The sequence below is a fragment of the Dipodomys spectabilis genome, unplaced genomic scaffold (genome assembly GCF_019054845.1).
Source record: "Dipodomys spectabilis isolate Male_0828 unplaced genomic scaffold, ASM1905484v1 ptg000019l, whole genome shotgun sequence".
NCBI lineage: Eukaryota > Metazoa > Chordata > Mammalia > Rodentia > Heteromyidae > Dipodomys > Dipodomys spectabilis.
This window is the reverse complement of record NW_024870696.1, coordinates 23322725-23336708: the sequence shown is the minus strand read 5'-3', so window position 1 is coordinate 23336708 and position 13984 is coordinate 23322725. Positions and strand designations below refer to the sequence as shown.

At 40.9% G+C, this 13984-nt stretch overlaps 1 protein-coding gene across 8 annotated transcripts in view; it reads left to right on the top strand.

The window, feature by feature from the left end:
- Nucleotides 1-825: 825 nt before the first annotated feature.
- The window catches only part of Csnk1g3 (casein kinase 1 gamma 3), an 88680-nt gene continuing 75521 nt past the window's right edge, over nucleotides 826-13984 (top strand). For all 8 annotated transcript variants that reach the window (XM_042674362.1, XM_042674359.1, XM_042674357.1 and 5 more), the window contains exon 1: nucleotides 826-888. The gene's annotated coding sequence lies outside the window, so the exon portion shown is untranslated. The remainder of the gene's footprint in view (nucleotides 889-13984) is intronic.

Here is a 13984-nt window from a genome sequence, read left to right as displayed (position 1 = left end):
CCAGGCCGGGCCCTGAGCTCCTGGCACCTGGAGGGTTGTTCTGACCCACCTAAAGAACGCCTCGGCTCCTTGGTTTGGCACACGACGCCCTCAAGGGTTTTGGTGGCATCTCTACACCGCGGAAGCCCGGCTCCGGCTCGCCCCCTCGGACCTCGCGGCGCCTGGCCGCCCACCGCCTCGCCTCCCACCGCCTCTCCGGACGAAACGCTCGCCAGCACCACCGTTCCGCAGCCCCCTCACGCACGGCGCGCGCGAGAGGGCGGAGACGGGGCGTGGCCTCCGTGGCGTAAGCGTGGACAGCCAATGAGCGCGGGGGGGCCTCTCTTCGGGTCAGCGAGCCGACCAATCCGAGGCCGCCGTGCTCTCCGGCTCCGCTCGGCTGGCTTCGCCCCCTGCGGGCCGCCGGGGGGCCGCCGCCGCCGCCGCCGCCAGAGAGACTCTTTCCTCTTCTTCTTTTTTTTTTTTTTTCCATGTGTTCACTTCCGGGTCCGGCGCCGATCCGGATGCTCGAGGCCCAAGGATGTTTGACCTCCGGATAAGCGAGGCGCCGCTGTGCATTCATTCCCGGCTGCATCGGTGGCGACCGCAGCGGCCCGGCCGGCGACTCTCCCGCCAGCGGCGGTGGTAGGAGGCGCTGGCAGGTCGTGCGGAGACTCCGTCCGAGCCGAGCTGCGCTCCCTCGGCCGCCGCTCGAGGCTCCCTCCCTGCCCCCCGGCTCGCCCCGGCCTCGCTCGCTCCCTCCTGGCGTGGCTCCGCGCTCTCCCCCTCCGGCCGCGGACGGTGTGATGTGCCGCCGCCGCTGACCGACGGACGGCCGGACGGCCGGACGCGGGAGCCGCCGCGGCGCGCCCGGGCCGCGGCCCTGCTGCCGGCGGCCGCGCCTCTGAGGTAAAGCGCCCACCGTGCGCGTCGCGGCCCGGCCCGGCCTCGGCCGGCCGCCGTCCCGGGTGGGGCTGGGTGGGCGGCGCGGGGAGGGGGTGGGGGGGGGGAGGAGGGCGGCGTGGGGGGGGGCGGGGGGCTCCGGGGGGGGCGCGGGAGGGAGGCCTGCGGCCCGGCTGGGTGCAAAAGTTGCCCCGTAGTGCGGCGCGAGTGGAGAGGCGGGGACCGCGGGGACCCCGTCCGGGAGGGGGTGTGGGGCGGAGCGCAGCCCCCTCCCCGCGCTCGCCGCCCCCCGACCCGGGACCCCCGAGACCCCGGGACCCCGGGGCGTGCGAGCGCGGGCCGGGGCGGGGGGCGGCCGGGGCTCGCCCGGCGGAGTTCGAGACTTCGCCGTAAACTTGCCCGCGGCGTGCGCCGTCCCGGGCTGCGCCGCGACCGCGGAGCCGGCGCAGGGCCCCCCCCCCCCCGGACCCCCGGGCTCCCCAGGCCCGCGCTCCCCGCGTTTCGCCCCCGGAGGCCGTGCGAGGCGGGGCGGGGGCCCCTGGGCCGGGGTCCTTAGGCCCTTGGCTTGGTCCTCCCCCCCCCCCCCCAGGTTTCAGGGAAGGAGGGGAGACAAAGCTGGCGGGTGAGGGGCCCGCGCGGGGAGGGGCAGCTGCCGTCCGCCGTGCGGGGTCGTGTTAGCCTCGACGCGGTGACGCTCCGGCCTCGGGGCAGTGCTGGCCTGCCCGGCACCTTGTCTGATCGCTTCCAGAAAACGTTTAAAACCTAAGTGAGGAAGACAGGTCACTCGTTTCTTGCACTCTGCACTTCTGGGCGATCGACGTTCGGGCCCCCAGACGCAGTTCACTCAATTTTGATACTTTTAAGAATAAAAATGTCGAATTTTTAATCATGGGTGGCTCGTTGAAGATTAGTTTTATCCATAAGCAAATACATCCTGGAAGAAGAATACTCACGAATGAATGTAAGAATAATTTTCACTGGGAAGGATTTGGTTTAATAAGTCGTTTTACAAGTGAGAGCTGATTTGGGATAGTCTCAATAGCTTTTTTTTTTTTTTTTTGAGTTGTTCTTAAAAATGTTTTACTTTTTCCAAACTTTGCTTCATTTGTGTCCTGAGCCAGTGTCAGTTGGCTTCTTACTTTGTATATGTTAACCTTTATGGAAGGTGAGGATTATATTCATAAGCATTGGAAGAACTGCATCATCAAATTAATTGTGTGACTTTGGCATCTAATTCTTACTATGGTGTGTAGGTACTTCCACTTTAAGTGAGCTTGCATTTCTGCCTATGCATCAGGTAGGAGTTCCTATGAGAGTGGAAAACAGGATATTTATTGTTATTTTGCTTTATTACTTCTTAAGATTGAGTCCCATTATGTTGCCCAAGTAGGCCTTGAATTCACTGCCTAGCCCAGGCTGAGTTTGAACCCTTGATCATCCTACCTTAAGCTGGTGCCACCACACATGGCTTGGAAAGGCTAATTTTAATGTTGATAGAGATAAGTCCTATATGGGACCATCTCAATGAATGATTATATTTATTGGCGATTTATTGTGCTTATTGCTTTGTTCTGTCATTTAAAAATTAATGCATTACGTAATTATTGACATTTTCATCTTTCGATTTGCAAACACTAACCAAATATTAATTATTAATAACTTAATTCAACCATGCCTATGTGTAAGAGACTTGGAAAATGTGGTTGATATTGGAAAAGTGGTTAGAATATGAATGAAATACTCAATAGTTGTCTTCAGAGAGAAGCAGACATGCTCAGAAATAATTGCAACAAGATTTCTGTGGATTTGGTTAGAGGTTCGTGGAGCATAGTGTATGTGTGCAAGATATTAATCTGGGGGGAGAAATGCATGGGCCTTTATTTCCCCCCTCCCTCCTTTTTTGTGTTGGGGCTTGAACTCAGTGCCTGGGTACTCTCTCTGAATTTTTTGTTCAAGGCTGGAACTCTGCCACTTGAGGCACAGCTCCACTTCTGGCTTTTTGGTGGTTAATTGGAGATAAGAGTCTTGACAGGGCTGGCTTCAAATAGAGATCCTCAGATCTCAGCCTCCTGAGTAGTAGGAGTACAGGCTTGAGCCACCACTGCCAGCTTTTTATTTACATTAGTAGGGAAGAGGGGGGGACTAGGTAAAGGGAGCATCCTGAGCACACACGTGTGAGATTCGGAGTTATAGGACCTGTTGAGCTGGACATAAGGTTGCTGAACCAGGAGTTCCTTATAGATGAGGAAGCTGTGAAAGTAGGTGGAGGTCATGGAAGCCGGGATCCCTTCTATTTAAAATGAGTCAGTTTGAAGTATGTAGGTTCAGTGTCTGTCTTCTGTGTTGATATTAGGTAGGCAAATAAGGATAAAACGCTTAAGGAAACAGTTTAAAACAAAGTAGTCAACTTGCTATCATTCATGCTACTAGAGGGAAGTGGAAAAGTATATAGCCCCAAATAGTTTATACATGGCTTTGTTATATATTTTTTATTTGCGTTTGAATATGGGAGTGTCTGGTAATCTGACAATTGGTTTTACATGAAATAAACCAGACTGTAAAAACCATGAGTCAGGAAGAAATGGGAAGTGTTTCCTCTGGTCAATATTCTAATTCCTTCATGCTGAGAACAGATCATCATTATGGTATATTTTTTTTTTTTTTGGTTCACATTTTAAAAAGTTTTTCTTTCAGAATGGAACAAGTGTTGGTTTCATATTAAAGGGCTTCTCAACATGTCAAACTAAACAGGGAAAATGGTGTAATACTAAGTAACAAAACAAAATGCAGGTCACTGGATAGATCTGTTACTGCTAATGCCACTTGAAGGTGAAATTTACTCTGGATAAAATGACCTGTAAAAGAAAAAACTATAGCCGGGCGCTGGTGGCTCATGCCTATAATCCTAGCTACTCAGGAGGCTGAGATCTGAGGATCTCGGTTCAAAGCCAGCCTGGGCAGGAGAGACCGTGAGACTCCTATCTCCAATAAACCACCAGAAAACCCGAAGTGACGCTGTGGCTCAAGTGGTAGAGCGCTCGCCTTGAGCTGAAGAGCTGAGGGACAGCGCCCAGGCCCAGAGTTCAAGCCCCACACCGACAAAAAAAAAGAAAAGAAAAATAGAAAAAACTATACATGAAGAAAAGTATAACAGTAGGATGATAAAATGAAAAACATCACAGTTTCAGATAAGTATGTATGAATTTTGTAGTCATTAAAGATGGCTAATACTTAAAGAGTATCAGATAACTATAAAATAATTTAGTCTTAATCAGAGGAGTGCTTAGAAACACTAGTTTCCCAGTGCAAGTAGAGTCGTGTTACAGGGCAAGTGTTTTAATGTTCCCTGCTTCTCAAATAGTTTTCCTCTTAGCATTCACGGTGAATTTACATAGTAGCTGAATTTGTGTTACTTGGAACCTTCCTAAAATGATGTCAGTTACAATTTGTTTTAAATATTTCGTGCTAGGGCTGTAATTGATACTCTTAAAACAGCTCTGAGTTAGATGGTACAATTACCCTTTTTGAGAACTGGGAAATAGTTTTCTAGAGTTTAAGTAGCCTGTTGAAGAAATATCTTGGGAGTAGCAAATGCATGGTTAAAGCATTTTCCCCTAACTTTGTAGTTTTAAGGCACCGATTATTTAATTTTATCCCTAACCTTCCTTCTTCATTTTTATGTCTTTTCTAAACATATTTGATACTGTCAGTAGGATTGAATATTGTTTTTCCAAAATATAATAATGTGTTTAGAAGTGGCAGTTTGGGTGGTATCTGATTTTAGTTACAGGGATTCTATAGGGACAAAAAGTATGTCCCTACTAACTTAACCTATTTTGGAGCATCGTCTTGTTCCTCTCTATAGAAGACCACACTGAACCATACTTGAGAATCAAGTGTGTACTATCCATGAATGTAAAGTGACTCTTCAGGGCCTGTGAACTCCTCAGAGAATACGAACTGAGAGAGATGCTTGTGGGTATAGATAACTTTAAAAACACCATGGGGACTGTCTTTTGATATTCCTTCCCACCCTCCATTGCCTTCTATTTAGAGAAGTTAGAAACTGTACAGTTTGGGTGCTCAGAGTGGCTCATGCTGTCCTGTAATCCTAGCTGCTGGGAAGGAAGTTCGAGGGCAGCAGGGATGGCGGTGATGCTATGCATCTCTCATTGGCTAAGATGGTAGTGTGCACCTGTTTCCCAGTGTTGAGGGAAGCACAATGGCCCTCACCTGTCATCCCAGTGAAAAAAGGAAGCACAAAGTAGGAGGAACGATCTGGAAAGTAACCAATCCAGAAAATGATGAAGATATGCTCAAGTGGTAGATTGCTTGCCTAGCAAGCTTGAGGCTCAGAATTCAAACTCAAGTCACACAGACACAGACACAGACACACAGACACACACACACACACACACACACACACACACACACACACACGTGTGCGTGCAAAAGGCAGAAAAATCCCCAAAGGAAAACTAGGGTCTTCAAGAGATACATCAATTTGCATTTATGTATTTGGCTATTTGGGAGATAAAACAGACTTGATCCCCCTCCATTTTTAAAAACTAATGATGTATTATCTAATTATAATTAAATTTAATGAAACTTTGTGGCTAAATTATGTCCATATTTTAATAGATTTCAATGGAATAAGGTAAAATTTCATGATACTCTTTTTATTAAGTTTTTTTTTTCCTTTGGTGCCAGTTTTGGGGTGTGAACTTGGGGTCTGGACACTGTCACTGATTTTGCTCAAGGCTAGTGCTTTACTGCTTGAGCCACAGCTCTGCTTCCCACTTCATTTTGTTTCTGGTTAACTAGAGATAAGAGAATTAGAGACTTTCCTGCCCAGGCTGATTGTGAATTAAAATCCTCAGATTTCTGCCTCCTGAGTGGCTAGATTACTGGCATGAGGCATTGGCCCCAGGTTTACACAAACTTTTTTTGTTGTTATAAAGGTGATGTATCGAGGGGTTACAGTTATATAAGTCAGGTAAAGACTACATTGCTTTTCAACATTGTCACCCCTTTCCTTTCTCCCCAGTTTCCCCTTTTAGTCCCCACCCACAAGTTGTCAAGTTCATTTCCAACATAGCATCCAGTGAGTACCCCTGCTGCATTTGTTCACTCTTTGTTCCTCCATTTCTGTGCCTCCCTTTAGGCTTCCAAAGCCATGAGCAAACAGAACAAAAAGAAAACAAAGCTAGCAAAAAAGAATAAAAAACCCACTTGTTTCCATTTCCTGGGGTTCATTTCAATAAATATTATTTTTAATGTGCTTTGTCTCTAGTAATGTTACATTTCAAGCTAGATTCAAGTATTACAAGTACTTCCTTTAGATAGTAGCCAGAGAAAGAGGGTTGGTTTTGTGTGGAACAGGACAGAAACAGACAACTTCCCACTAACTGCCAGAGAGTGAGACTTTGAGATGTTGCCATTTTGTTCTTGAAGATTTTTTTTTGTTTTGTTTTTTTGGGTCCGGTCCTGGGGTCTAAACTCTGGGCCTGGGCACTGTCCCTCAGCTCTTCAGCTCAAGGCTAGCGCTCTACCACTTGAGCCACAGCACCACTTCCGGCTTTTTTCTTTTTGCTTATGTGGTGCTGAGGAATCGAACCCAGGGCCTCATGCATGCAAGGCAAGCGCTCTACCACTGAGCCACCTTGCCAGCCCCTCTTGAAGATCTTTGTGAGACTTTGCCATTATGTTCTTCAGGATCAGAAAAATTCCTATAAAATGCCAAGGAATGGTGCTGTATAACTCTTCCTTTCACTTATCAAGTTGCTGATACATATGAATTGCTAGAGGGTTGATTGGTGGGTAGAATAACCAAAGACTGGGGAAGAGCTCATTACTGTAGACTACCTCTCTTCACTCACTCATGAGATGAAATGATACACTTCCTTCTCTGTAGAATTAACTGCCTGATACCCATGCTACACTGAGTTACAGTCTCTTTTCTAGTTTGCTCTTGAACTTCTGTTTCCAAGTGGTAATGTATAGTCACCAAGAAACATTTGTGTTACCACTCAGTGAACTACTAGTATAGGTAGCTACATCTTGATGCTACAGTTGCATAATTGAATGAAATATTTAGCAAACTCTGAAGTTATGAGAACCATTGAATCCATTGAAACTGGGAGAGTAGTGAAATCAGTTACAGTTGAAATAGCTAAGGATAAAATTATTTTAAGTGATTGACAGAAAACCCTAGTCTACAAGGATTCCACAGTAAGGTCACTTTTCAAGTATTGTGTGATGTCTGCAGATTTTAGAAACAGAAACTGGAAATCCCAGGTGATGCTATGTGGTTTTGGCAGGAAAAAGAAAATAGAACTTCATCAGTAGACTTGTACTTGAAAAAAGATCTTGTACCTTGCATTCTTTTAGTTGCAATAAAAAGTTTAGGTGATTTTTTTAAAAGATGACTTCTTTTTTTAAGCTAATTTAAGAATTGTTGATTAATATTTAAGTAACTACCAAAGTATTTTTCTAAGTTATACTTCCTCTTAGAGACTTATTAAAAAAATCTTCTTTTTAAAAAGAGTTTCTGGCATTTCTTAACCTACCAGAAATTTATTCCTACATGAATTATTTATCTAGTCAAACATCAGTCTCATTCCCTTATATTTCCCAGTGTAGTTCCTGATCTGGTTTCATGTGGTACCTTTCAGCTTTTATACTGCATCAGCATTGGCAAAGGAGCCTTACAGTTTCAACGTCTACTTGTCTCCTTAATCTAAGTAGATGTGTTGGTGTGAATTGGTAGTGGAGAGTATTCTTTAAAAGAGAAAATGCCACACCCTTGATGTATATCAGGAACAATTGAGTTGGTGCAAAGCATTGCTGGTCTAACGGCTTACTATATAGTTAACCTCCTTACTTGGTCTAGCTCAAGTGGAAAGGAGAATTTGCAATTAAAAACAGGAGGTCCAAGTTGGAAAATGGAGGTATATGGGATATACTGTTTATCTGGATTTTACTACATTACAGTGCCTCTGAAATCTAGTATATACTGAAATGGAATATTGAAATAGGGAATTAGTTGGAGGCTGGAAACTAGCAATGCAGAGTTCTGTTCTGCCTCTGTGACTTTCTTGCTCTACTAAATGAGTAGCTCATCCACATGCTGGTAGCAACATCTAGATATGCTTTGGTAAAAAGAAAGAATGGGGCTTTTTCCTTTTTTTCTTTCTCATTCTCTTCATTTATTTATTTTTAGTTTATAATTGCCATTTTTATTTAACATTTAATTCTAAAACTTATCACAATCATGTTATGCCAGAAGAGGGAATAATTTACTATCATGAAAGATGATAGACTAAATATGTGTCCTCCATAAAGAAAAAAAATAAAGCCTATTTTTAAAAAAACTCAAAAGTTTTGCCTAAAGTAGGACTTACCGAAATATAAAAATAAAAAAATATTAAATTGTCTCAAAAATGATGAAAATTTCTTTCATACACACAAAATAAAATGTTAAAATAATATTTTTTTTCTCTTAGCCAGTCCATTTTTTTAAAAATATTTTTATTGTGAAAATACTGTACAGAGGGGTTACAATTACATGGGCAAGATAATGAGTACATTTCTTATCAAGCATTGCAGCCTCCTCCTTTGTTTCCCCTTCCCATCCCTTCCCATCCTCCCCTGCCCCTCATTCTCTTTATATCTCTCTCTCTCTGGTAAAAAGAAAGAATGGGGCTTTCTCTCTTTCTCTCAGTCTCTTTATTTCTCTCTCTCTCTCTCTCTCTCTCTCTATATATATATATATATATATATCTTTCTCTTTTTGCATAAGCCAGAAGGTCTTTTGCATTAGCCTTTTGAATTAGCATCTTTTTCCCCTCAGATTTTATTGATCAGAATTAGGTCGTACATTAACCAGTTATCTCTCTAATCAGGACATGCCCTCTGCAAATGATATAGGGCTGCATTTCCTTGAATTCTGTGGTGGAGGAATATTGGGAGTAGAGAGAATGTGAGAGAAGTGAATGTTAGAGGGATAATCAATAGTGACGACTATTATATCTTGTTTTGAGAATAAAAATAAATAATGCATATGAACACACTTTGAACTTTAAAGTGTTGCACAGATGCAATGGAGGAATGATTAGAAAGCTGTTTCTAAATTGCAATATTAAATATGTTTAGGTTTGAATATTTTCAGTGCTAAAACACTGCTAGCTTTTTAATTGATGAACATAATCAACAGTACAGGTAATAAGATTGTATATTTTTGATAGAACTCAAAAGCTTATTTTAATTTGAAATTAAAAATTTGTCTGTAGTGTTTAATTTGTTTTTCTGAGTTGCTGTCATTCTTCCTTGCCAAAAAATTGCCCACATCTTTGATCTTAATTAGATTTCTCTGTTCTGCATACTAGTGGACAATAAATGCATTGAGGAAATGAAAGTTTATTAGCAGATTTTTGTATTACAGAGTCTCAGTGAGATAGGAGGAAAGGATCATTTTTAACTTATTTTGAGAACAGCAAAAATGGATGGTAGTATATGGAGGTATGGGGGAATCACAATTTAGAATTGAAATGATTCAGAGGAGGGTTGAGTGGAATGTTGTAGTCACACACTTGATTAGTAGAGTTCTCATATCCTAATTACTAACGTAGTACACTTTCTGCCTAGCCAGTGGGAGGTAATAAACACAATCTTGTCTACATTGCAACTTTGCTCAGAACTATGGGTGTGACTATTAATCAGCCAGCCAGCCATTTTTCATATAGATTATCTGTGTTTGTGTACTTTGGAAAAAGGTAGCCAGAGGTCTGATTTTTTTTTTTAAGTAAAACAAGCAAACATGTATTCACTCTCCAGTAGTCACCAACATCAGCCGCCGCAGCAACACACAGAAGCACATAGCCTAAACAATCTCAAGTTCAGTCTGCATTATCGTATGTTTATGCACACACATAAATGTGCATGTGTAGTCAATATACACAGTAAATCTGTTCATTTCCTGGACAGCTAATGACACTTATTTACAAGTTGGGGAGATTTGAGATGATTTTTATTTATTTTATTTTCGTATTCCCCTTTGGGGTTTTAACTCTGCCTATGTATTATCCCTACCATCAGCAAAAATGACAATTCATTTTGAGAAGAGAGAATATTCTTGGTGACAGATTGTTTTCTACCAACTTAGATTTTGACATAAAAATCAGTTTTTATTGCACAATATCCCTAACACATTGATACATCGTAGTTTTTTATTTTAAAAGTTGGATTCATTAGGTTTATTTGCTTTTAACATTTTAAATTAAAATGACCATATGATACCTTCTGGCATAAGTGTACTTTGTAAAAATAGTGTATTTCTAAGCATTTTGAAATTATTGTGTTACTGTTTTTTAGATTTATTTGGTTTTGACTTTGGGTAGTAGTTAGGTAATGTATTATGAAGTGATAGAGTTAAAGTTATATTCAGAATTTTCTCTAGTAAGTAGGGAAGTGAAAAATATTTTTTTTCTTACACCCAGTCTGTGTCATGTTTATGTTCTATTTTTGTGACATCCTTTTTCTGGCATTGAATATGTACTTTCAAGTGGCAGGCAAATATATTAGGTAATTTAGTGGAAAGAAGAGTGGAAATTCAGTGAATTCCTCTAGTTATAGATGTGCAAATATGCAGCTACAAGTCTTTTAAATAAAATTCTAGTTTCAGATAGCCTTGCATCATTTTGGAGCTGGAATTATTAAATCTCACTTATAGGTGTCGGTATATTTTGGCTAATATATCTTCATGACAATGAGGTTGTTTTTATTAATATATCAAAATACAGTCACCTCTGTAAAACCATTGCCTGAATATTTTCTGATAATCTATTGGAAGTTGATTAACTGAAACATATATGTTGTGTGATTGCTTAATATACCCTACTAATAAGGATGTGTATTGAAAACTGGAAATCTTGAGTATATAAGAATGAGACTAACAAGTAAGTGAAAATGGATTTTACCATACTCCCTAGTTTAAAACTTCCAATAAAATTGGTATGTTTTTCTCCTGTGAGAGTAAAGATAAATGAACAATTTTTGTTATTTATTTAGTTCAAAAGATTTCATTGTGATTATTTCCATACATGCCTATACTTTGTTTATCCTATTAGTTTCTTATCTCCTTCCTGACTTTTTGAAAGAAGTGTTGATAGGTTTTAACATTGTATTTTCATACATGTATATAGTTTTTCCATTATTCATCCATGTATATAAAGTAATTCAGTTTATTCATACATGTACATAAAGTACTTCAATCATATTCATACCCCACTACACATTTGTTTTCCTTCCCTGTCACACAGATTCCTACCCTAGACAGTCTCAGTTTTACACATGTGTCATTCATTTGCAAAAGGTCAGATTTGGCATAAGAGAAAGAACATGTGATATTTGTCTTTTGCAGGTTGGCTTATTTTACCTACTATGATGATCTCTAGTTCTGTTCAAAAGTGGACATTTTAAGACAATCCTGAAGTCTTAGCTGTAGGGCCTTGGGAAAACTAACACAATGAATTTGAACCAAGAAAGGGTCTTGTAGAATGCACCATCTACCAATGATAACATTAATTTTTTCTTGGGATTTAAAAGAGAGAAAAGGTGTGGGGACCCTACCAACTAGTTTATAGTTCAGTCTGGGGATATGATCAGTGCGTTGATACCATTAAGGATTTCTATGCGCTATTGCAGTTTTGAAAGTAACCAATTTAGCTGGGCACTGGTGGTTCATGTCTGTAATCCTAGCTACTAAAGAGACTGAGATCTGAGGATCTTGGTTTGAAGCCAGCTGGAACAGAAAAAGTCCCCATGGAACTCATATCCAATTAACAAATCAAAAACTTAGTGTGTATGGCTCAAAGCGGTAGAGTGCTAGCTGTGAGCAAAAGAGCTCAGGGACAGCCTAGGCTCTGAGTTCAAGGCCCAGACTGACCAAAAAAAAAAAATACCCCAAAATAAACCAAAAAATCATTTTGCCTCTTTTTTGAAAAAAAAAAAAAAAAAAAAAAAAGGACTTCCTTGGCCAGATGATAGTGACTCACATCTGTAATCCTAACTACTCAGGAAGTTGAGAATGAAGGGTGGAGGGTTGAAGCCACCCCTAAAATAACCAGGAAAAGCTAGGCTGGAGGTATATGCTAGATGATAGAGTGCCAGCAGATTGTGCTTGAGCTAGTAAGTGCAAGGCTTTGGTTTCAAGCAAGACTTTTGAGTTCAGGCTCTCGTAATGGCTAGAAGGAAGGAAAGAAATAAAAGGATGTCCTTTTCAGCCTGTCTTCTTAATTGTAGATGAGGTATGGAGATAAGAGAAGAAATACACAGAAAGTTTAGACAGTGGATCAGGTTAAAAAGTGACTTCCATAGTTTTATACTTAACATCCTTAGTGAGGCTACTATATTCATTGCTCTTTAGTAAATTCTAGTAAGAATCACATCATCATTAGAACATTTCTAAAATTAAGAAATTTTGTGAAAGGGAATTAAGAAAAACTTGTTATCAGTTTTGGTGCCCGGGGGAATATTAAGACCTAATTAAAAATACAAGTATGTCTTCAAAGATATTAAATATTATATGATGGCACTAGTATTGTTAATGAAAAGTTAATTTATCATGTTACATTTATATTTCGAAAATCATTGGATTGTGGTTTTCTGTTTGTGTTTTGAGACAGGTTTTACTCTGTAGTCTGGGATAAATTTGCACTCACTGTCTTCCTCCCAGCACTGTCTTCAAAGTGCTGGGATTATAGATGTGTAACATCAGAACAGAAGAAATCTCAGCGGTTGTTTATAACTATACTTCTGGCTTACTTCATTGGTACTGTCGTTGATGGGTATCTGTCTATATATTTCCCTGAGGGGAGTATAATGTTTGTGCTGCATGTAGGTACTGTATTGTGTATAGTTTGTAAATATATATACCTCAATAACTGGTAATTAGTATTTTATAGAGCTGTTTTATCTGGTAGAAACTACTAGATAGAAACTAATTATCTTCTCTGATATAGTTTTAGTAATACGCTAGTGATTTTTTTTTTTGCTTTCTTCTAAATATAAAGAGCTATAGGCGTTTTATTTATTTATTATTATTTATCTTTGTTCTTTTAGCTGTTACTTTAGGTTTTAGTGCCTCAGTTATTATCACTGTATATATGGGCCCTAGAAGCACAGGCAATTAGGTGGAAAATGTTTCAGGTGGCTTTGGCATAGCCGTATTCTTTAAATGCCTTCTTTAGTCATTGTTGTGAGTATAGAATTTTCCTTCAGAATATAACTTCATGCCAAAGTTCTTGCAAGCAGTCCTCTTTTTGTATAGCTTTTTTCTTTTTCTTTTTGTTCCAGTCTTGGGGCTTGAACTCATGGCTTGGGTGCTGACCCTGAGCTGTTTTCCTCAAGACTAGCTCAACCACTTGAATCACAGTTCCACTTCTAGCTTTTTAGTAGTTTATTGGAGATAAGAGTTTCATAGTCTTTTCCTACTGGACTAGCTTTGAGATCTCAGATCTCAGCCCTCTGACTTTTCTGCCTGGTCTGGCCTTGAATCGAATCATTGATCCTCAGATCTCTGTCTCGTGAGTAGCTATGATTATAAGTATTTAGTCACCCATACCCTGCTAGCTTTCTTTTTATAGGTAACAGAAGCAAGGGTGTGGTTATAATGCATCTATTTTAGTTTCTTTGAACTTCCTTAATTTGTTTTAAAACTTCATTGCAAAAATCTTTATACTTATTTTGGCTTTCCCCACCCTGCTTCAGTGCCTAATTTTTATCCTTTCTTTTTTTCCCCTTTTCTTTCCTTTTCTTCCTCAAAACAGTGCTCCTTAAGAAGAAACCTTTTAATTATGGCATTCTGAATCAGAAAAATTCCAGAAATAAGTGTGCGTGTTATATACTAGTATTTCCCCAAAGAGGACCTTGTTGTATTGAAGTCTGTATTCATTTCTTTTTACTGTTGAGCACTGTTCTCTAGCATGTTTATCTAGTCAGCTCTTGAAGCACAGTTTCCAATGTGTGATGATAATGAATAAAGCTAGCATAAACATTTTGGTTCTGGCTTTTTGTGTCTGTAGGTTTTAATTTCTTTTGGGTA